The 22245-nt window shown below is 42.2% G+C and overlaps 1 protein-coding gene and 1 long non-coding RNA gene across 8 annotated transcripts in view; one reads left to right on the top strand and one right to left on the bottom strand.

The window, feature by feature from the left end:
- LOC137305457 (RNA binding protein fox-1 homolog 2-like) overlaps positions 1-22245 on the top strand; it is a 246542-nt gene that overhangs the window by 110295 nt on the left and 114002 nt on the right. The gene's annotated exons all lie outside the window — the stretch shown is intronic.
- LOC137305464 (uncharacterized) overlaps positions 1-22245 on the bottom strand; it is a 74665-nt gene that overhangs the window by 3877 nt on the left and 48543 nt on the right. The window contains exon 4 of one of the 2 annotated variants that reach the window (XR_010958718.1): positions 7165-8080. The exons of the other annotated variant lie outside the window; for it this stretch is intronic. This is a non-coding gene — a long non-coding RNA (uncharacterized lncRNA). Of the gene's footprint in view, positions 1-7164; positions 8081-22245 lie in introns of those variants that run through there. 2 annotated transcript variants of the gene reach the window in all.

The following is a 22245-nucleotide window of genomic DNA, read 5'->3' on the forward strand; positions in this document are numbered from 1 at the left end:
TTTGGTCCTGTATTTAATCACTCCTTAGGCAAAGTAGTATTAAGTAATAAATAATTCCAAATGTTTTCCTGAAATATCTTGGGCCAGAAGCTGTTTTTTTCACAACCCTTTAGCCCTCTGTGCCAAAGCCTTTAAGTCTTAATTTCTTTCTTTTCTCTCTGCAACCTTTTTATTTTGTATAACTGTACACTGTCTTGCTCTGCAAGGTGGCCTTTGAAGGCATGTTAAAAAGGACATGTCATATGGTGTTTGTAACTGAGAAATGGCCATAGTATTGTTAGAGATGATGCTGTAGAATATTGGTGTTATGGTGTAAGATCTCTCCATTCCCTACTGATCAGCTCTAAAACCTGGGTTCCTATTCCACTTAAAGTGAGGGTTGCCTTTGGGGGTTAAGAGAGACCTGGGTGGTCCTGTTTTCATTCCACTGTTCTCATGTAGGCAGATGCATTGATCCCAGGCCGAGGCTGGTGCCACTGTGTAACTGGCTGATTGGAGGGCTCCCCAGAGCAGCTGGGCTTACATTTTTTCTGTCTGGAATCGCCAAAACTTTGCTTGTTGGCTCTCCCAGACAGCCTGGCTGAGACTGTACATTCTTAATGGGAAATTGTGCTCATGAGTTTGGTAGTGTATGAGATTTATTAGCATTTCTATTGGCAGAATACATTAGGACACATAATGGTTTCAATGAGACTGTAAAATGTTTATAAGTTTACACAAATAACCCAATGGTCAGTATAGGAAGTGGTGCAGTACTTTTTTAAGGCTGGTGGATTTCATTAAAACTATGAATCTGATTAATATTTTCCGACCTAAAAACTGAAGTTTTAATGAAGAGAAAGAAATTGACAACATTCTGTTTCACTTTCATCTTACTTCTGTAGTACACTGCTTATTAAACTTATCTTGCATGTGGAGCAGCCCCTTGGAGTTCGGATGATCTAAATTCACTTAAATGTTCTTCAATCCTATTCTAATTTATCGTCAAGAAGCAAAATCTCTGATCTGTTGAGCTGTATATGAATTTCTAATAAAATAGTGTGTGCTGATGGAATGTTCTACGTAATGGAACAGTGAAGCTCACACTTTTCCATTCATTATCAGGCCTGAACAGTGAATGGTCCTATGGTTTTAAAATTTACACTTCAGATGGAGCTTTGCTGTGCATCTGGCTTGTCAGTCTCTGATTTGGAATGCTTGATGCTGCCAGTGGGATCCCAAAATGAAAAAGTATTCAGTTGCCAGTATTGACACCTCCCTCAAATTCACAAAAAAGAACCTGTACAGAAAAGAATCCAGACATGTGTGAACCTGGAAGGATGTTACTGATTGAAGGAGGATTACTTGTAGTGTTAAAGAGGAGAGTATGTATATTGCACTCTTCTCACTCTGCCAAACAAAAAGTTGTTTTTTTTTAAGTCTTTTTTCTGAGGAAATATTCTCATTTGTGTCTGTTGCAAACCAATGACACGGAGACCTGCCAAGTCAACCTCACGTGCTGAAAGTTTCCAGCCAGGGGAGGTACCATACAGAGACCGACTCACCTAATATTTTTCAGTCTGCCTCTAGCCAGTTGTTCTACAATAAGAAGGGATCGGAACCCTTTCAGCTTTGGAATGCCAGTTCTAGCACATCATCAAGAAGTTCATAACCAGGCAATGCTTGGGTCCCAGCTGATGCGGAACGTTCCAGGGACTATTCTGATCACCTCTCCTTGCAATGACGCCTGTCTGGGAATGGACCTGTGGGATGTTTGAATCAAATAGATTTTCTTCCTGGTTGGAAAATGTGATGTGGCAAGTCTAATTGAGGGTGCCTTAGACAAGGCACAAATTGCAATCTCTCAAAATACTCCCCCACAAAATGGCGCCCCCTTTGATTACAGTATTTTAAATCTTTTACCCTATCAAATGGATGAATCCTGTTCAGACGTCTTGTTACATAGACAGTATTGTACCATGTTGGTTTAGAGAAGAAATTTTTAAAATGAAACATTTTCTTGTTGGAAATAACCGTAGGCTTTTGTTTTGGGGCGAGTGGGCAAAGAAACCGGGAGAAATGAGGGCGTAAAGCTGAAACTATCCTGTTTCGTGATGCTGTTGCCATGTTCAATTCCTATGCCTTCTCTCTATCACTCCCTCTCCTTTAGTAGGGCAAGACAGTCTATGCCAGGAATGTCTTAAGCTTTTTGTGTTTTTGAGCTGCACAGGTACGTATCATGGTGCTTCGAAAGCCATGTATAAAGTTTAAATCCATGTTCTCGTGAGTTTGTGTATATCGCGAATTGCTGCTATTGGGTATTCTGAATAGGATTTATCCACCAATGCTAAGAATCACTCTTTCCAAGTCTGCAGGCCTATGAAATTGAAACAGGACAAATAAACAGAGATGGATTGGGGGCTGCATGTGATGTTTTTTACGTAATTTGGACGTTCCTGGCCTATGTGAGCAGTACTTTTTTTTTGGCAGGGCACTTGACTACATTGTGGTGCATTCAACTAACTGTCTGAGGGCTGTTCAGCTACGGTAACTAAGTTTGACTGACACAAAGATGTGTGAAGAGGAATGCGATGGATTTAGAACATGAGGCAGTTCCTCCAGATAGCAAGGGAGGTGCTAGAACTTGTCCTGTGATATATAAACATTCTGTGCATTTCTGTAACAGCAGCTTAGGAAAGAGCCAAGAATGAAATGGATTAGTGCAAGATGATCAAGTCTCAACACACCAAACTTCAAAGCTGTTGATCTGATGACTGTGTTCTGGTTAATTACAAAACATGAACATGAATGGCCATTTTGCTTCTAACCACTGTATGGGCCATTTGCACCAAATGTTTTCATGCTAAAGTCTCAACATCAAATATAAAGGTTCTGTCCATTTGGCTCAGTGGTAGGACTCTCCTCTGAGTCAGAAGATTGTGGGTTCAAGTCTCACTCCAGGGACTTGAGCACAAAATCCAGACTGACACTCGCAGTGCAGTACTGAGGTGGTGCTGCACTGTCAGAGGTGCCATCCTTCGGCTGTGACATTAAACCGAGGCCCCATCTGCCCTCTCAGGTTGATGTAAAAGATCCCATAGCACTGTTTCATATAAGAGCAGGGTACTTCTCCCAGTGTCCTGGCCAATATTTATCCCTCCACCAACATCACAAAAACAAGTTACCTGGTCATTTATCTCATTGCTGTTTGTGGAACCTTGCTGTGCACAAATGGGCTTCCTACAACAATGACTACACTTCAAAAGTACTTCACTGGTTGTAAAGCATTTTGAGATGTCCTGAGTGTCTCTCTTGTTTCTAGTATAAATGGTTTACTAGACCCACTTTAGAGGGCAGTTAGAGTCACATATATGCCAGACTGGGTAAGGACAGCAGGTTTCCTATCCTAAAGGACAATCTGACAGCTTCATGTTAGTTTTTTATTAAACCGAACTCAATTCATGCTATGGTGGGATCTGAACTCTGGTTATCTGGATTGCTAGTCCAATAACATAACCACTACACTATCATACCTAACGATGTAAATGGAAGTTGTTTTTAAAGTTGATTTGTGTAAACACAGATTAATAAGCACTGAGTAATATCATTTGCTGAACACTAGTATAAATAAGTTGCTCCTGTAGGTTAGAAAATCATACAGTAAAAGTATGATTTTATGTAACTTTTACATGCTTTCTCCTCGCACTAATAAATACACTTTTTTGATGAATGCAGTAGTTTTGCTTTGACATTTTTAATGTAATTTAGCAATCATTCTTAATTGCTAATTCACCACCTTAGGCATTGTTGGCAGTCTGAGTTGCTCCTGCACCGTTAGCTCTGGAGTCCCCGAAGGATCTATCCTTGGCTCCTTCCTATTTCTCATTTACATGCTGCCCCTTGGTGACGACATCCGAAAACACAACGTCAAAAACTTATGGGATCCTGGGCTTTATTAATAGAGGCATGGAGTACAAAACTAAAGAAGTTATACTAAACCTTTTATAAAACACTGGTTAGGCCTCAGCTGGAGTATTGTGTTCAGTTCTGGGCACCACACTTTAGGAAGGATGTCAAGGCCTTGGAGAGGTTGCAGAAAAGAGTTACTAGAATGGTTCAAAGAATGGGGGACTGTGGAGAGATTGGAGAAGCTGGGGTTGTTCTCCTTAGACAGAGAAGGTTAAGGGGAGATTTGATAGAGGTGTTCAAAATCATGAATGGTTTTGACAAAGTAAATAAGGAGAAACTGCTTCCAATGGTAGAAGGGTCGGTAATCAGAGGACACAGATTTAAGGTGATAGGCAAAAGAACCAGAGGCGACATGAAGAAACATCTTTTTACGCAGCGAGTTGTTATGATCTGGAATTCACTGCCTGAAAGGGTGGTGGAAGCAGATTCAATAGTAACCTTCAAAAGGGAATTGGATAAATACTTGAAGGGGGAAAGAGCAGGGGAATGGGACTAATTGGATAGCTCTTTCAAAGAGCTCCTGTAAAGCACCTTTGGACGTTTTACTATGTTAAAAGGCGCTAAACAAGTACAAGTTGTTGTTGTAACTCTGGGATCTGGGATCAAAGTCAGCCCAGACTAATAGGATGAAAAGTCACCTCTATCCACTGGGTGGCAAAGTCCTATTTGAAATGAGTTTAGGTAGACTCGATCCAGATACTGGTGGTCATGAACCCAAAATCACCCCTAATTTGGCACTAATTATATTGGCAATCTTGCTCAGAGAGGCCTCTGGATGGCTGGTTTGGAAAATGGTCAAATGTCACTGTGGGTGTGGTAAGAAGTGCTCCTCAAGTATATTGCTGGAGAAAAGGGTGCTTGGCCTTGCCCCTGATAAAGGCATGCTCAATGCTGATTGAGTGCCTGAAGTGTTCTGTTCCTTCACTCATCCCTCACCTGGATGATGAAAAAAAAATAGTTTGGGAAGAAATACTTCAAAGAAGGAATAAGTGACGTGATTTACTCTGCTGAACTAAGTAATAGTCTATGTTAGCACTGCCGTACACTCACCTTTAGTGTATGTTGTGATATTATACCCCTCATAAATCACAGAACACCAAAGCTGCATTAATTGTATTCAGCATTGAGAGCTGCTAGGAGATGGGTCAGTTGCTAAATATAGAATCCAAACCATCTGCTCTCTAATTGACTTCAGGAAGAGGTAAAAGTACTGCAATCTGTTCTGAGAGTAGAAGGAAATGGAAGAAGGGGAGTGGACAAGGTCCACAGATGTGTTGTGACCAATGCATTAATGTAACTTTGAGCAGTGGACCAAATGAGCCAGTGCTGGCCAATGCTTTGTTTATTAGCACATGGCAGTCCCAGGTTTCACTTAGATTGCAAGTTTGCCACCAATGGGCGATATGCAGTCAACGGTAAACAAAGTAACATTGCTGCCACTGGAAGCAACGTACACCAGCAAAAGAAATGTTTTCAACTGGAACCTGTGGCAATAATTTTTTTTTAAAAAATGGTTTGTTGGAGGTAGAAGCAGCCATGTTGATTTGAATACTGGCTGGTTGAGTAATTGAAGAATCCAGACTGCATCATACAGGCCAGTGCAGTGATCTTATGATTACCGCCAGGCACAGATCAGTTAAATAGTCACAAGCAGTGACTATTAATATGGAGCAGTTTCTGCGTCACTGGGATTAGAAGCTGGTGGCACAGAACTGCATCAGGAATCAATTCTCCAATATAATGTGTTGCTGTCTATAACTCAAACTGGGCTATTTAACGAATGCTTACTGCATATTTTCTTGGTAAATAAAGTTTTATCACAATACTAAATTTTACCAGCAATACGACCATACAAATACAAGGATCTTTGACAAACACATCTTGTACTCCTTTGGCTTGGGTGCCTTGCGTTTACTAATAAATCTGCTATATACTGTGTAAATACTGCAACTCTTCTGTGCAGCAACACCTTTCCTGTAACATTTTCTTATGGAAGTTAGAGTTTCACAATCAACATCACTGTTCCAATATCAAGTTTTTACAGGAATTTTTTTCCTAGTCAATTTTCTCCCCTTCATTCCTCAAGCTGTTGCTCCCTGTGGGGATAAGGTTTCATGAACACTTACTGATCGTCTATTGCCTTGACAAGTGACCATTATTCATGAATTAGTGTTGGCAGGCTATCTGACCACTGGCACATCAGAGCTGGACTCTACCCTCGCCCAACATCCACACGCAGGCACTTCCATTAGTGGTTGCTAGGTAATAATCAGGAACAGGAATCTTGATCTTTTTTCCCTTTCCCTTCCTAACTCAGGGCTGAAACCAAATGCCACTTTGCCTGAGATTTTCTAACTCAGCCCTGACCAAGGATTGAACCTGGGACTTTCCTGGTCCATGTGGATCAGCTACTCACTGGATAAACTGGCTGACCCATTGTGGGAGCTTTGGGATTATAACATTTTTTAGTTTAAACATGTTTTATTTCACTAATATACAGTGATGACTTTAGAGAGCTTTCTGAGAGATGTTACTGATGCTGACTCTGTAAAATGGATTATTGGCATGCACAGTTGAAATGACCAGATCACAGAAGCACCTGGATTAATGACTGAATGCTTCTGATATTAACTGTTTTCTAATAATTTAGGTTCAATAACTCTTACCTACTTATCAGCAATCAATGTTGGTAAAAAATAATCAAAAATAAAACAAAAATGGAAAGAAGAAAATGAAATTGTTAACTAAGCATTCTGATATTGAGGTTTAACCTGCTGCTAATACCTCCACCACTCTCTCTTTCCCCCCCCCCCCCCCCCCAAATGTGAATTCCAAACCTAGGGGTTAGCCTGGGAAGAATCAATGTACTGCTGTTCTGGTGTAACCACTTTCCCTGTTTTGTGCGGGGAGCGTTAGTCTTCTGCCTGTACTAATAGGCAGCATTGTCTCAGACTGTGCCTTCAGTTGTAAGTGTCATATACAGGGAGCTGAGTGAAGCTCCATGGGAAATGAGGTGCCGACTATACATTTAATGCCTATTTGTTTCACAGAGCCATAGAATGTTACAGCACAGAAATTGTTTCAAGTATTTTACTTGCTGGTTGACCCTGAAATTTACTTATTACGATGTGGAGATGCCGGTGACGGACTGGGGTTGACAATTGTAAACAATTTTACAACACCAAGTTATAGTCCAGCAATTTTATTTTAAATTCACAAGCTTTCGGAGATTTTCTCCTTCCTCAGGCAAATGTTTCAAGAGCTCCTTGAAGCCTACGCATTTATACATATTGAACAATACATGGTGTTTACAGACTGCCCCTGCAACTGCCCGTTGCCAAGGCAATCACCGTGTTCAGACAGAGAGGTGTTACCTGCAGAACCCCCGAATACACATTCAACAAAAAAACAAACAGGGAAAAAAAACAGAGAAAAAAAAACACAGAGAGAGGCAGAAACATCCGGAAGGCAGAGAGAGCCAGCAAATGACCCATTATATTAAAAACAGATAACATTTGTTCGCTGGTGGGGTAACGTGTAGCGTGACATGAACCCAAGATCCCGGTTGAGGCCGTCCTCATGGGTGCGGAACTTGGCTATCAATTTCTGCTCGACGATTTTGTGTTGTCGTGTGTCTCGAAGGCCGCCTTGGAGTACGCTTACCCGAAGGTCGGTGGATGAATGTCCATGACTGCTGAAGTGTTCCCCGACTGGGAGGGAACCCTCCTGTTTGGCGATTGTTGCGCGGTGTCCGTTCATCCGTTGTCGCAGCGTCTGCATGGTCTCGCCAATGTACCATGCTCTGGGGCATCCTTTCCTGCAACGTATGAGGTAGACAACGTTGGCCGAGTCACAGGAGTATGAACCATGCACCTGGTGGGTGGTGTCATCTCGTGTGATGGTGGTATCTGTGTCGATGATCTGGCATGTCTTGCAGAGGTTACCGTGGCAGGGTTGTGTGGCGTCGTGGACGCTGTTCTCTTGAAAGCTAGGTAGTTTGCTGCGAGCATTTTTTAAAATGCGTCACTGGAAAAAGAGGACTAGTGTATTTTCAAAAGAAAAATATGATGGATGCTGGAAATCTGAAATAAATACAGAAAATGCTGGAGAAGCTCAGCAAGTCAGGCAGCATCTGTGGAGAAAGAAACAGAGTTAACATCGAGTTAATGCTGAGCTCTTCTTCCTTCGCCTCCGCGCCCACTTCTTTGACCAGGAGTCTTCCCCCCCCCCCCCCACAGCAGACCCTTTCTCCTGTCTTCAGAGTTCTCATTCCACCTGGACCCCTCCCTCTGGCCTCTTGCCCTCTCTTGATCTTTTCATTGCGAACTGCTGACATGACATCAACGATCTCAATTTCTCTACTCCCCTCACTCACTCTAACCTACCTCCCTCTGAACTCGCAGCACTCCGTTCCCTCAGGTCCAACCCCGACGTTGTCATTAAACCTGCTGACAAGGACTGTGCTGTTATTCTGTGGTGAACGGACCTCTACCTTGCAGAGGCTGACCACCAACTCTCCCTGGACCATGACCCCACCACCGAACATCAAGCCATAGTTTCCCAGACCATCACTGACCTCATCTCCCCTGGATATCTTCCCTCCATGGCCTCCAACCTCATAGTCCCCCAACCCCGCACAGCCTGCTTCTACCTCCTTCCCAAGATCCACAAACAGGACTGCCCTGGGAGACCCATCGTTTCAGCCTGATCTTGCCCTACGGAACCTATTTCCTCCTATCCACGACTCTTCTGATGTCCTTCGCCATTTTAACAGTTTCCAGTTCCCCTCTTTTTCACCATGGATGTCCAGCCCCCCTACACCTCCTTCCCCACCAGGATGGCCTGCAGGCCCTCTGCTTCTTCCTTGAACGAAGGCCCAACCAGTCCCCATCCACCCTCCTCCGTCTCGCTGAACTTGTTCTTACGTTGAACAACTTCTCCTTTGATTCCACTCACTTCCTCCAAGTAAAAGGTGTCACTATAGGAACCCGTATGGGTCCCAGCTATGCCCACCTTTTTGTGGGATATGTGGAACATTCCTTGTTCTGGTCCTATTCAGGTCCCCGTCCTCGCCTCTTTTTCCGGTACATTGATGACTGTATCGGTGCCGTTTCCTGCTCTCGCCCCGAACTGGAAAATTTCATCAACTTTGCTTCCAATTTCCACCCTTCCCTCTCCTTCACGTGGTCCATCTCCGACTCTTCCCTTCCCTTCCTCGACTTCTCTATCTCCATTTCCGGGGATAGGCTGTCAACCAATATCTATTATAAGCCCACCGACTCCCACAGCTACCTTGATTACACTTCCTCCCACCCCGCTTCCTGTAAGGGACTCTATTCCCTTCTCCCAGTTTCTCCGTCTCTGTTCATCTGTTCTGACGATACCACCTTCTGCACCACTGCTTCAGATATGCCTTCCTTTTTCCTCAACCGAGGATTCCCCTCCACTGTAGTTGACATGGCCCTCAACCATGTCCGTCCTATTTCCATGATGGGGTCCCCCTTGTCCTCACCTTCCACCCCACCAGCCTCCACATTCAACATATCAGCCTCCGCCATTTCCGCCACCTCCAGCGCGATCCCACCACCAAACACATTTTCCCCTCCCCTCCCCTTTCAGCATTCCAAAGGGACCGCTCCCTCCTCGACATCCTGGTCCATTCTTCTATCACCCCCAACACCCGCTCTCCTCCCCAAGGCACCTTCCCATGCGAGCGCAGGAGATGCAACACCTGCCCCGTCACCTCCTCCCTTCCCACCGTCCAGATTTACTTGCACTACTTTCAATTTAGTATACTGTATCCAAACGCAAACTGGGAGATCGCTTTGCTGAACACCCGCTCTGTCCACAAGCGTGACCCTGACCTGTCGGTCGCTTGACATTTTAATTCCCCGTCCCGCTCCTATTCTGACCTCTGTCCTCAGCCTCTTACACTGTTCCAGTGAATTTCCACATTTCCACATTCACCTGAGGAAGGAGGAAGCCTCCGAAAGCTTGTGATTTTCAAATAAAATTGCTGGACTATAACTTGGTGTTGTAAAATTGTTTACAATTGTCAACCCCAGTCCATCACCGGCATCTCCACATCATGTTCCAGTGAAGACAACGGAAGCTCGAGGAACAGCACCTCATTTTTTGTTTAGGCACTTTACAACCTTCCGGACTCAATACTGATTTCAGTAACTTCAGATCATAACCACTGCTCCCATTTTTTCAGTCAGATGGTGCTGGTAATATGAAATAAAACCAGAAAATGCTGGAGAAGCTCAGCAAGTCAGGCAGCATCTGTGGAGAAAGGAACAGTTAACGTTTCAGGTTGAAGACCTTTTGTCAGAAGGTTCTGGTAATGGTTCTGCTGCTGCTATTTACAGCTAATCCTGATCAATCTTTTGTTTCTTAACATGTCCCATTAACACCTTCCTTGCCTTGCACCATCACTCGTGCCCTCTACCCTATTACAGACCTTCCCTTTTGTTCTTTCCTCCCCTCCCCTCCCTCCCCCCTTTCCCTGGCTCTATACTTACTCAAAAACTTGAACTCTTTTAACATCTTCCAGTTCTGACAAAAGGTCTTTGACCTGAAACCTCTGTTTCTTTCTCCACAGATGCTGCCTGACCTGCTGAGCTTCTTCAGCATTTTCTGGTTTTATTTCAGTGTATTTTCAAAGTTATTTTTTAAAAAATGTTTTCTATCAAAATAAAGCTAAAATTGAGAAAGATTACTTGCAGATTTTGCAAGAATAGTAATAGAAGCATGTAGTATCTATTTACAGCAAAAATACAAAAAATGACAAATCTGACATTAGCAATGAAAGTTGTAAATTTATTTAATTTATTGAGAGATCCCACAGTAAAGAATTTTCACCCCTTCTCCTATTTGTGTTTGTGTCACACTATATGTTTCCTAGTCAAAATGGTAGCTAGCGACATGTTCGGAGGCCGTGGTAACTTTAATGCCAAGAGGTAGAGGTTACTACGAGGACTTGCACTCCAGTTGCCCTCTCTCGATGATACCAGGATAAGAATGGTGATTGGTCGTTATGAACTGGCATTTCACCATTCTGTACTGCATCCCTGATAGGAACTAAATATAATCTTTTGGAGGGGTACAAATCAAGAAGTAAAAAGTTTTAAATAATTAGAAACTAAATAGAAAGAAATCTGATAGCTATGGTATAAAAATAGAAATGAGGATAAGGCAGAATTTTCTGGAGCCCGGGATAGTGGTGATGCATTCGGAGGATGTTCATTTTTTTAAGCATGCCAGGTCAAGTGAGGAAACAAAATAATTCATACATTTTGCAGTCGCCATGAAAGTCCCGTGTGATTTCAGTTTTTGCTGCTGCAACCATATTTCAGAATTGATGTATCTGTATTACTGCATGGTCCTATTCCGTAGTTTGACACACAAAAGCATATTGTCTAGAGGAAAACTATATTTCAAATATCAGGGGACATGTTAAAAATAGGGAAGTCAGGTGGAACTTCTTCATCCAAAGAGTAATGGAGTTGTAGTAAAAGTTATCAGTTACGGACCTTGAAATGGGTAGCAGAAGTAGGCTCAAGGGACAGTTGGGTGCGTTTATGGAGAGAGAAGGCTATTGAGAGATATGGTGAGAAAGTGGATATATGCGATACATAAAAAAAACTATTAAAATTTGTTTGGGTGCATTGGTCCTAATGACCTTTTCTTTTTCTAAATGTCCTTGTGTTAAGCTGATGTGGCGTTTTGGGGGAGGGATTGCCAAATTTCCTGCTTACTCCATTAACACTTTTCAAATTGGGTATTAAGTTATGAAAAGGCTAACTTGTCACCAGCAACCTGATCTCTAGGATATACTAGAGAATGGCAGACATCCCTTTTTGGATGTGCAGTGTAAATATTGCAAACTGTTACTGAAAAAATAAAACGCTTTCTCATTGCTATCTTCTGTTATGAACTGCTTATAGACAGACAACATCAGTGATTAAAGCAAATGCAGTTCCTTGGACGGGAAAAAAAAATGTTTATCGCAAATGGATTTCTGTTCTAGCCATTCCCCTTTTGTTTCGGTTGAAAATTCAGTTTAAAAAAATCTCTTAACCATTTTTGAGGCTTAAGGAATGTTTTTTTTTAAAAAACTTGGAAACTGTGTAAATGAACGTGAGTGTTTTATGAGGTAATTTTTGTTGATTGAAATTTATGTTTATTAAAAACCATATAAGTTGGAACACTCACTAATAGTGCACTAAAGGGTAAATGGAGAAGTGTGCACCCTCAGCCTATTGTTTTCTGTTAAGTTTAAGATGCAGAAAATTTACCCTGAAGTGCTTTTAAGATGGGAAAATAAAGACAGACACTGACTAACCATGCAAAAAGCATGTTGGGGGCGGGAACCTGAAGGGTTGAGAATGGGCAACGGCTGACAGGTGGTAACAGTGGAAGTTGAAGCTTGATGTTTCAAAAGAAGCCAAGGGTATTTTGGGTCCCACTCCCCTGGGCTACCTCCCCCACTAGGCTGTGACACCCTGTCCCACCAATACTGCCTCTTTCTCCGCGCGCCCCCCCCCCCCCCCCCCCCCCCGGGCAATGCTCCAATACCACCTACCCAGGCCCTCTAATCCCAGGACCTCCCTCAATGTTAGCAAACCCCATCACTGCCAGCAAATTACCCAATTGTCGAGCCCCTGCTTGGTGAATTAACAAAGTGACTTTTCACTGTATTCATATTTGACTGATAGGAACTACATCTTGAGCTGTGTGTGACTTCAGAAATGTTTCATCATGAAATTTTGTTAAAACTAGATTTCTTGTGCTCCTACCGACAACCTAATAAATCTCAAATATTGGCAGCTTCAACAAAATTTAATGGGAGTATAAAATTTCTCTGCTATGTCCATTTGAACTAGCATAATTGCAAATTTTGTCTTTCCAAACTTGGGTTGTATTTGGGGAGTTTTTAAACTAGTTGCATCGACCATCTTAAATTTTGGACTATATAAAGTAAAGGAAAGAAAGACTTAGATTTATCTAATGCCTTTCACAACCTCATGATATTGCAAAGCGTGGCAGCCAATTTGCGCACAGCAAGGTCCCTCAAACAGCAATGCGATAATGACCAGATAATCTGTTTTAGTGATGATGCCCTGAGAGGGCAGACAGGGTCTCAGTTTAACTTCTCATCCAAAAGACGGCACCTTCGACAGTACAGCATTTCCTCAGTACTGCACTGGGAGTGTCAGTCTAGATTTTGTGCTGAAGTCTCTGGAATGGGACTTGAACCCACGACCTTCTGACTCAGATGCAAGAGTGCTACCACTGCCCTAAGGCTGACAACCTATACTCTTGGTTACAGATCTATCACTGTTGGTAGTAGCGGTTGGAGCAATTTAAGATGTGAATTTGCAATATTGCACAAAAAGTCTCCCTCTCCTCATCGTTGCTGTTCACTACCTTACTCACATGCCCCTTCAACTGTAATCCTTAACGTTGAGTGTTCAGTAGAAGGCACCATAGATGAGCCCGATTCTCCTTTCCCAAATCAGGAGCTGGAATCATGGTTAATTTCCTTTTTCCCTCTAGCCCCATGGATCCTGGGGCTAGTTATACTGTCCCTACTAGCCCTCTGAGATTAGGTATCTGTGCAACTTCTGCAATATGGTCGCATGCTATAGGTTTGAAGAATGAAGATGACCTTACCTGTTAGGTAATCTATCTTTACCCATGGTTGGGTGCTGCAATATTTCACTGGTTTTAAGGAATTTAAAGATTGTTACTTACCTGAAACAAAATCCTTTGGTTATTAAAGTTTGAGTGATAAAAGTAAATAAATGAATTTTGAGTTTAGTATGAGAGTACAGTCTGTAGTGTAAAACAAGTCTGAGCTGATGCCAGGTAGACAGAAACTAATCCTTCACTGTGGTCTGCCTTTGTCTTGAGAATTATGTATATCTTTTTTTGAAAAATGGGGTATCACCGTTTTGGAGAGGGAATTTCAATCATTTGGTTATTGGAATGCTGCATACGATTTTCATCATCCTGTGCAAGCAATAAGTTGTCTGCTTTAAAAAAGAAAAGAAAGAGTTGTGTATATATATATATATATATATATATAGCGCCTTTCATGACCTCAGGACGTCCCAGAGTGCTTTACAACCAATGAAGTACTTTTGAATCAAAAGGCTTCCCAATCACTTTGGAGGGTTGATGCCCTTTTAACTCTTTGGTGAGATCTGAGTATGCTATCAGAGATTCACATAGCACTCAGAGTTCAAATCACCATTTTTGCCCACTTGGTTCTATGTTAAAGGCACCTGTAAATTAAAGCTGTCCCTCCCTATACCAGAATTCATTGTGTTAGAGTGTCCTTGTATAAGACACTCTAATAGTGAATTCTGCTTGCATTAATATATTCGACGCCTGAGGCTGAGCCACCAATGGAGCGGAAGGAAGGAGTTGCACAGGAGGCTGGTATCAGAGAACTGAAGAGCATGGACAGCGACATGAGGCTGGAGGAGTTTGCAGAGGTAAAGTGGGGCAGGGCTATGAAGAAATTTGTAAATGAGAATTTTTAACTCAATGTGTTGGGTGACAGCCAATGGAGGTCAATGAGGACAGGGTGATAGACAAGTGGCACTTAGTATAGGACAGGATATGGGTGGCAAAGCTTTGGGCAAGTTGGAATTTGGGCATGGTGACTCTCAGGAGGTCAACGAAGAGAACATTGGAGAAGTCTAGTCTTGTGCACATAATGTAAAGGCAGAGGTAGCATTGTTCAGAAGGTGGAAGTAAGCATTCTTGGTGATTGTGATATGGGGTTTAAAGCTCAAGTTTGTAATTCTTGCAGTAATGCTGTTTTTTTAAAGAGCCTAAAAGATACATAGTTGGAAAAACCTCTGGTTTCTGTAACGAATGTGTGGATTTGCTGCCATTTTTTTTGCACTTTTATTTTTCTTTCCCTTGCCCCCCACAGCTCACCTAATTAATCAGTAGAATCAAAATGAGTGTATTGGGTATTCTACCTTTAATTCTCTGAGAACCGATGATGCAGTTAGTACGGCCAGTGTCTAACGTGAACCACACGGATCAGAAGGTCCCATGTTTGATTCCGGGTCTGTGCTGATATGCCAGGTTGGCATTAGGGATGCTGTAGTTGACCTCAGTGACCTGCTTTACAGTCTAGGCTCATAACTTGAAGAAAAGCCACTGGGATGAGGTATCAAAGGGCATTTGGTGCCTGTGGAATTGGATAGTAACCAGGAGTAAGGAAGAAAATTTAAGGATGGGGGTGGGGGGAGGCAAAAATCACCCTCTGGGTTTGTATATTAGTGGAGAGATTTTTTTTTAAAAAGACTTCTCTTGGTTGGACATTTGCTTTACCTCAGATTCTGAACCCCGCCCATCTTTGCTTTTCTTCAAAAAAACACACATGGGTTGAGTGAACTGCTGTTGTGCCAGTCAGAAATTCCCTTCAGGCTGAACTGTTGCTCACAGCAGCACAAGTGGTGTGGGAGCTGCAAGGGAGAGCGAGGGCTGCACCTTAAAAACGAGACAGAGGAAACTCAAGTAAACCTTTGTACAGATCTTCTTCTTTCATGCGTGCCTATAGTTGGATGACTTTGTGATTGCCGTAATTGAGTGTGAGTTCGTTCAAAATGCAAATGATGTATCTCTGGGTGAGTTTGTTTTTGATCTGCAAGATTCCTCAAAGTTTGAAGCAATTTACAGCGAAGATGAAATACCTTTGAGTGTCTCTGGTTTAGGCAATCATATGAACAGTGGATGTACAGTAATATCAGTGATGCAAATTATCCTAAAAATGTAGTTATCAGAAATTAATATGCAATCATCGAAGTCGTGCAGCAATTTGGTGTACAGCATTAAGGCCCTAAGGTGCACATTCATTTGAGTTGTTTTTCTGCTGTAATGTCAAAAATTGCTGCATATTGTACAATGTAGAGATTTCTGATGCAGAAGTAATTCCCAGCCTTGAGTGTGCTGTTCAGGATTAAAACACCTGTATATTTTACAGGATTCCATTCACAAGCCTTGTTGCACATCTTTACAGAAATGTGTACCTGTAGAGGGGTAAAAAAGCAGTTTCTAGCCCCCCCCCCAAACCAATGTTTTTAGTTTCTCTCTTCAGATTCTCTCAAGTCTGCCCCTGGGAGGCAAGAGTAGCACAGGGAGACGCTGCGGGTTTCTCCCTCCCAGTGGGGGAAGCATTTTACCTCTATTCACTGCTGCCTCCCCTGCACACCACAGCTGGGATCAGGAACCTGGCCATCTGGGGACTTGTGTTCGCAAACACGTGTCCTGCTACTTTGTCACTGTGCTCGCTGGACTGTGCTAATTCATCTTGTTACATTTGCTGCAGCTTAGACCCTGGCTTTTTTTTCCTTTTGCAGTTTTTAGTGTGTTGATCTACTACATTAGGGTCAGGATTCCTGCTCCCAGCTGTACTGGACAGGGGAGGCAGTAGTGAACAGAGGTAAAGTGCTTCCCCCACAGGGAAGGAAAAACCAGCAGTCGCCCTTATAGTCCCCTGAGCCACACTTACCTCGCAGGAGAAGACTTGAGAGGGAATCTGAAGAGACCTCTGTTTATTGCTGAGATTTTTGATTAATACTAAGTTTGAAAAAAAATAAGCTTGCAAAACAGGCCATTGTAAATGGTATGCAGGAATCATAGCACCATAGGAACAGCAGTAGGCCATTCAGCCCCTCGAACCTGTTCTGCCATTCTGTTAGATCATGGCTGATCTGTACCTCAACTCCATTTACCCACCTTTTGATCCATAGCCCTTAAACCCCTTGCCCAACAAAAAATCTATTGACCGTAGTCTTGAAAATTTCAATTGACCCCCAGCATCCACAGCCTTTTGGAGGAGAGAGTTCCAGATTTCTACTACCCTTTGTGAAAAGTGAGGAATGGGGGGGGAAGAGAGTGGGAAAGAGGACATACAATTTTCTTTTAAAATCCAGAACTTAAGGATCTCCCATATGTTTAGTATTAGGAAATGCGCAAACATGCATGTTATAAGACAACCTGTGAGCGATGGTCATAATTGATTAAGAATTTTACAAAGACTGGAAAAAAGGTATGAGCATTTTGGCCCATTTGATTTTCTTTGTCATGGTTGTCAAATACAGTTTGAAAGTTAATAAAAATACATTTGGGCTTCATTCTCCATATTTTGATGCTTCTCTGGGACTAGAACTGGCAATCTGTGGCTACATGTGTGTATTTTTCAATAAGTGTGTTTGCTTCTCATTCCTTTTTTAATTTGAAGTACTGCTGAGATTTGAATTCAATAAAATTGAGTTAAAAGTGAAACAATCTCAATTCACCCTAACTGTTTGTTGATGTGAATGAACTAGTTCTGTTGCTCAGAATGATTTTATAAAGTGGATGGATTGATTGAAAAGAGAATTGCAACACCAGCAAAATTTTCAGAAAGCAAGGTGTGCCTTACATTCCATGAAGTGCTTATAATTGTTTGGGTTGGGCACATCACAAAACTCACAGAACTTGATTTGATCATATGGTTTAGTAATTTACAAAAAAAAAATGCAAGCTGTTCAATAGCAGTTTATTTTTGGCTTTGTTGGAAATAATTTTGTTGATTTGATTGCTGGTCAGTAACCAAGAGGAAAAGTTTAGATATGCAAAATAGAGGGAAGTACTGTACATCAGCAGAGAAATAATTTCCTCATCCAAAGCAGTTTCCTCAGTAGCCTTTTGAAGTAAGCTTGTTTGTGTGGAGATGCCACTTGTCAGGACCCCTTCATTCAAAGTTAAATTAACGAGTAATCACGTTCACACTTGTAATATGGGCATGCTGAACTCATTGTGGTATGTATGAAATAAAACTTGTATTTTGTTAGTGTTGAACAGGTTGTGCACTGCTGTAACATGCCAGCTGGGCAGACATGACTACTGCCTGAGGTATCTCTTCACCATTTGTACACAGAATAACCCTCAGATTCTAATATTACGCTGTTGCCTATCCACTTTTGGCCTGCTTGATGGCTGAGAGTTTATCCTGTGCAAATACAGAAGAGGAAGATCCCAGGTTCCAATCCTTGGCTGTGTTAGCTGATTTTGGTTGGGGTGCTGTAGTTAGTTGCAGTACCCTGGATTAGGGAGAGGAAGAACTCAACCACTCTACTAACTAGTGACGTCTGCTAGTAGGTCCTGTGTATGGACTATGGCAATGGGGATATTTGTCTTTATTTCAAAATAGTTTTAAAATAGGTAGAGTTAAAATGGAATCTGGCCTCCCTAACTAGGTTTCAAATTGGAGATTAGGAAGGGATTGTCCAAGGTAACCAGGCCATTCTGTTTGCTTGATCTGGAATTTTTGGATACAGGGGCTGTTCAAATTGCAAATTAAATTGTACATTACCAAGGTATTTGAAACTTGATGGTGTAAAATAAATTGCTAATTGGCATTTAGTGTTTTTGATCATGGGTGATCGATAGAACTGTCTCTGGAGCGCCCTTAAAACAAAAGAAAATCTGTGGGATTCTCCTGTAGTTTTTAGTATTGGCAAAAGATTCAAACTCCATAGGTGAACTGGAAATTTGCATTGTCCGTATACAGCATTGTGTAGTAAAAGTCTGTGAAAGACAGTTTCATTCAATAGTCCTGGTGCTTATCAGACTGTAAGGATGCTCTTTATATATCCAAGTTTAAACCAGCTAATGATTGATGGTCCACTTGGATGGGAAAATGGGAAGCTTTGTTTATTGCATTTCTGCTTTTGGTAAATTTATTTCAGTTCTATAAAATATGACTGGGGAACTGGGTGGCACTTGGGGTTATACACTGGTATTTCACCTTTAGGACTGGGGTTCAAATCCAGTCTGGAGTGATAGGATGAATGGCTCCTTCACACTCAAACCAGTTCCTAGTAAGCCTGGGCCCAAAACATACAGTTGTCCCTAATTTGGCATAATTAGCAATCTCACTCAGAGGCCATGTGATGGCTGTTGTTGGAGATGGAGAAAAGTCTCACAGGTGCAATAGGAGTGTTCTTCTGAGGTTGGGGCTGAGGCATGTTGTTGGGACAGAGTAGATGGTTTACTCTGTGTACTGCACTGGGATGCCTTGAGGCTAGTGCCTCAAATGGAAAGAGTTCCATTCCCCAGCACTTGCATCTTACACCCTTCACCTGGTTGAGCGTAACATTTCTTTGACAAGTGAAGTAAATGTTGCGGAGGGGGTAGTATTTATATATGGAAACTAAGATTAGCCTAAAGACATTTTTTAGGCACTTTGTATTCATGCCGGGGCTTTGGGAGAGTGGCTCTCAAGCAGAGACCCACAGCTTCTACCACTCTCCCTTTTCCACTGTACCCATTTATTGCCAGACTGAGGGGGCAGTAAAAGGAGGTCTTATTTTCTGTGCCTCCAGTCTCTGCTCTTGGTAGTCTCAAAGTTGGATGCTGTTGAAGCTACATAATTCACTTCCTTTATTTTGCAGCAGCGGAAGTACCAGTCATGCAGCTGATGACCCTGTCAATGTAAAGACACCTTCTGATTGCCTGCACTGACCCCTGGAGGAGGCTTTATGTAAGCTGGCAATGTAGAAAGCATATTGCTGGCCAGTGAGGAGCAGGCTGAGTGCTGAACTTCTCTGGTCAGAAGAAATTGCAGATGGCACTGCTGGCACATGTGCCTGTGGGTGATCCTTAGAAAACCACCTCCGTAGGTAGTTCTGTGTTCCTCTGCCAGCAATAACACCACTTCATTTATTACAGCATCACTGCCAAAGTCAGGGCTGCTGTTGCTGATAGTACTGTGCTATACTATAAAGAGTGGATCAAAAAAATGAGCATCAGTTTGGAGCCCAGCTAAATGTAGAATTGTATGGCAGTGGAACAGCTTCCTGTAATCTGCCTGCTCATTGACCAGCCAGTTGAGTTTAATCCCATTAGGAAGGAACTGGAAGGTTTCATGGCACTGGGTTATTAGCAAGATTCAGACTAATCTAATGATTAACTCTGCCTAGCTTGTTTCCACTGAAGTCTCTTTAACCTCGTTTAAAAAAAACAGATTAAAGTTAAGAGATTAAAAGGAACTGTTTGCATCCACAGCTCCTGATACGCTTCTTGTGTAAATATACACGCAAGGCTTGGAACTGCTGCTCGTCCAAAGATGAGTGTGTATTGACGTGGAAGCATGCAGCATTGTAGCATTGTAGGCTTGGAGGGTGCAGGGTCATGCTGGTGATTGCCAATGTGTTCAGTTCTGGGGCCGTTGATGCTCCCTGTAGCGAGGATGCGAAAATGGGTAGGGGTCTCCTCAGGATCGGGTTGCCAACTCTGATTTGACGTATTCCCAGAGGTCCAATCATGTGATGTCCAATCACATGACATCTGCCCACAGTTTGGAAATGTTATTGCATCATTGCACATTTTTAAATGCAACCGACACTAGTAGATGATGCATATAACTTCTAAAACCTGGATTGCAGTTTAATCTTTGTTTCTGATTTAATAACTCAGACGTTGATCACACACGAGATTAAATACTTGAGATAAAACCAGAAAATGCTGGAAATCAAGCATCCGCGGTATTTTGCTTTTGTTTTAGTAAATACTTGGGTCCAGCACCTGAGAGATTAAAATTGACTTTCAAAATTAGAAAAACAGTGTTGTCAGTTAATCATGCTGTGCAATTTCAGTGCAATGCTTAACATAGCCCCTGCTGTTCAGAGCAGGATTAACAATCTTGGCCATTACTCCAACAGTTAAATGGCCATCAAACCACTTGAGTAGTGCAAACTGAGAGTTATTGCAGCTGAGTACTGATTGGCCAGATTTCTGCTGGTAAGGCTGAAGAAATCCTATAGTCTAGACCAAATTCACACAGCAGAAACTGCAGTAGTTAGCATTTGTATTAGTTACCATTGAAATAAAAGTGGCAAGATTAACACCCTGATTTCTAAAAGTGGAAAAACATCCTGGTAATTTACCGATCAAATTTCGACAGAACAGTGCTTTCAAAGATGGGGGTTTTCTGTCCCACAATTACCTTTCACAGTCAGTCACTGGCATCAGAAGATGGCTCAGGAAAAAGACAAGTCAGCTTTATCATTCAGATTTCACAGCACTAAGAACAACAGTCTGACCTTTCCTAACATTGAAGCCATTAGCAGTCTCTTGAAGAAAACCCTAACCTTTTTCCAAGAGTAAATTTAAACACACTTACAATTTTGAAATTCTCTTTTTTGAAATTCTCTTTCTTGAAATGTAACATTTTCTATGACATTATATTACACGTATATTCAGTGCATCTTTTTGATTTGCAAGGTTTCAACTAATTCTCTTGTCAACAGAATGGCTGTTGAATGAAGTAAAACAATTTACTAAATTCACCAGCCGACCTACAAAGAGCCCGTTTCCTCTGAAATGGATGGGGTGTATTCTAGCAGTGCATTCTGGGCAGGGACACCTGCCATTAAGCCCCAGATTCACGGGACAGATTCTATTAAGATTGGTGCAGGGAATTGATAAATTGAATTAATTATTACTCAGAGTTTCCTGGCTGCAGTTCGGGCCCATCTCTGCCCCGTGAGAAGTGAAAATGCACGGGTACAAACAGGGAATGCGATATACTTTCCTTCTGGGTTGCCAGCAGCAGTGCCCAGGAGACCAATCCTCTATTCCAGGAGGTTTGGCAACCCTACTTCAGTGCATTATATAGCCTGAGTTGTAGGAGAGTGAGCTAACTGCATTGCTATCCCACATTTATGCAAAACAGTTTATTGGAAACCCAGTGAATCTGTTCATGCATGAGTGGCTGCGGTACTAGCCACTGCATGTCTGAAGCAATGATGTCATGTTGCCTGCAACAGCCAGGGATTCACTTCTTGTTCAGGCCACAAAAGAGCTGAATCCAACTCTGTTTAACGTTTAGTCTGAGGAGCTCCAGGAACTGGTGGGAGATGGGAAACCGCCACCTGAATAGGTGCCACATATTGGGAGTTGGCGGCACTAACATTGTATAAAGCATCATAGTGGCCCAGTTATGGAAAAGTATTAACAGCGCCTCTGGAGAAAGTTCTTCCTTTTTTTTTCTCTCTTTCTCTCAACAGCCCCACCTTTCTGCTTCATTCCTGTACAGCAGAACTCAGTACAGTAAATTACGGTAAATTAATCTTGTTCAGCACTTTGTAGTATGGATTTAAATGAAACCTACAAAGAAAATGACCTTTTTTATATAAACAAAATTGTGTGTGCTATAAATAGGATGCCTTGGCCAACTGTGAATTATAACTTGTCAGCTTTACGAGTGGATATGCAATGTGC

Source organism: Heptranchias perlo, chromosome 40 (genome assembly GCF_035084215.1).
Source record: "Heptranchias perlo isolate sHepPer1 chromosome 40, sHepPer1.hap1, whole genome shotgun sequence".
Taxonomy (NCBI): domain Eukaryota; kingdom Metazoa; phylum Chordata; class Chondrichthyes; order Hexanchiformes; family Hexanchidae; genus Heptranchias; species Heptranchias perlo.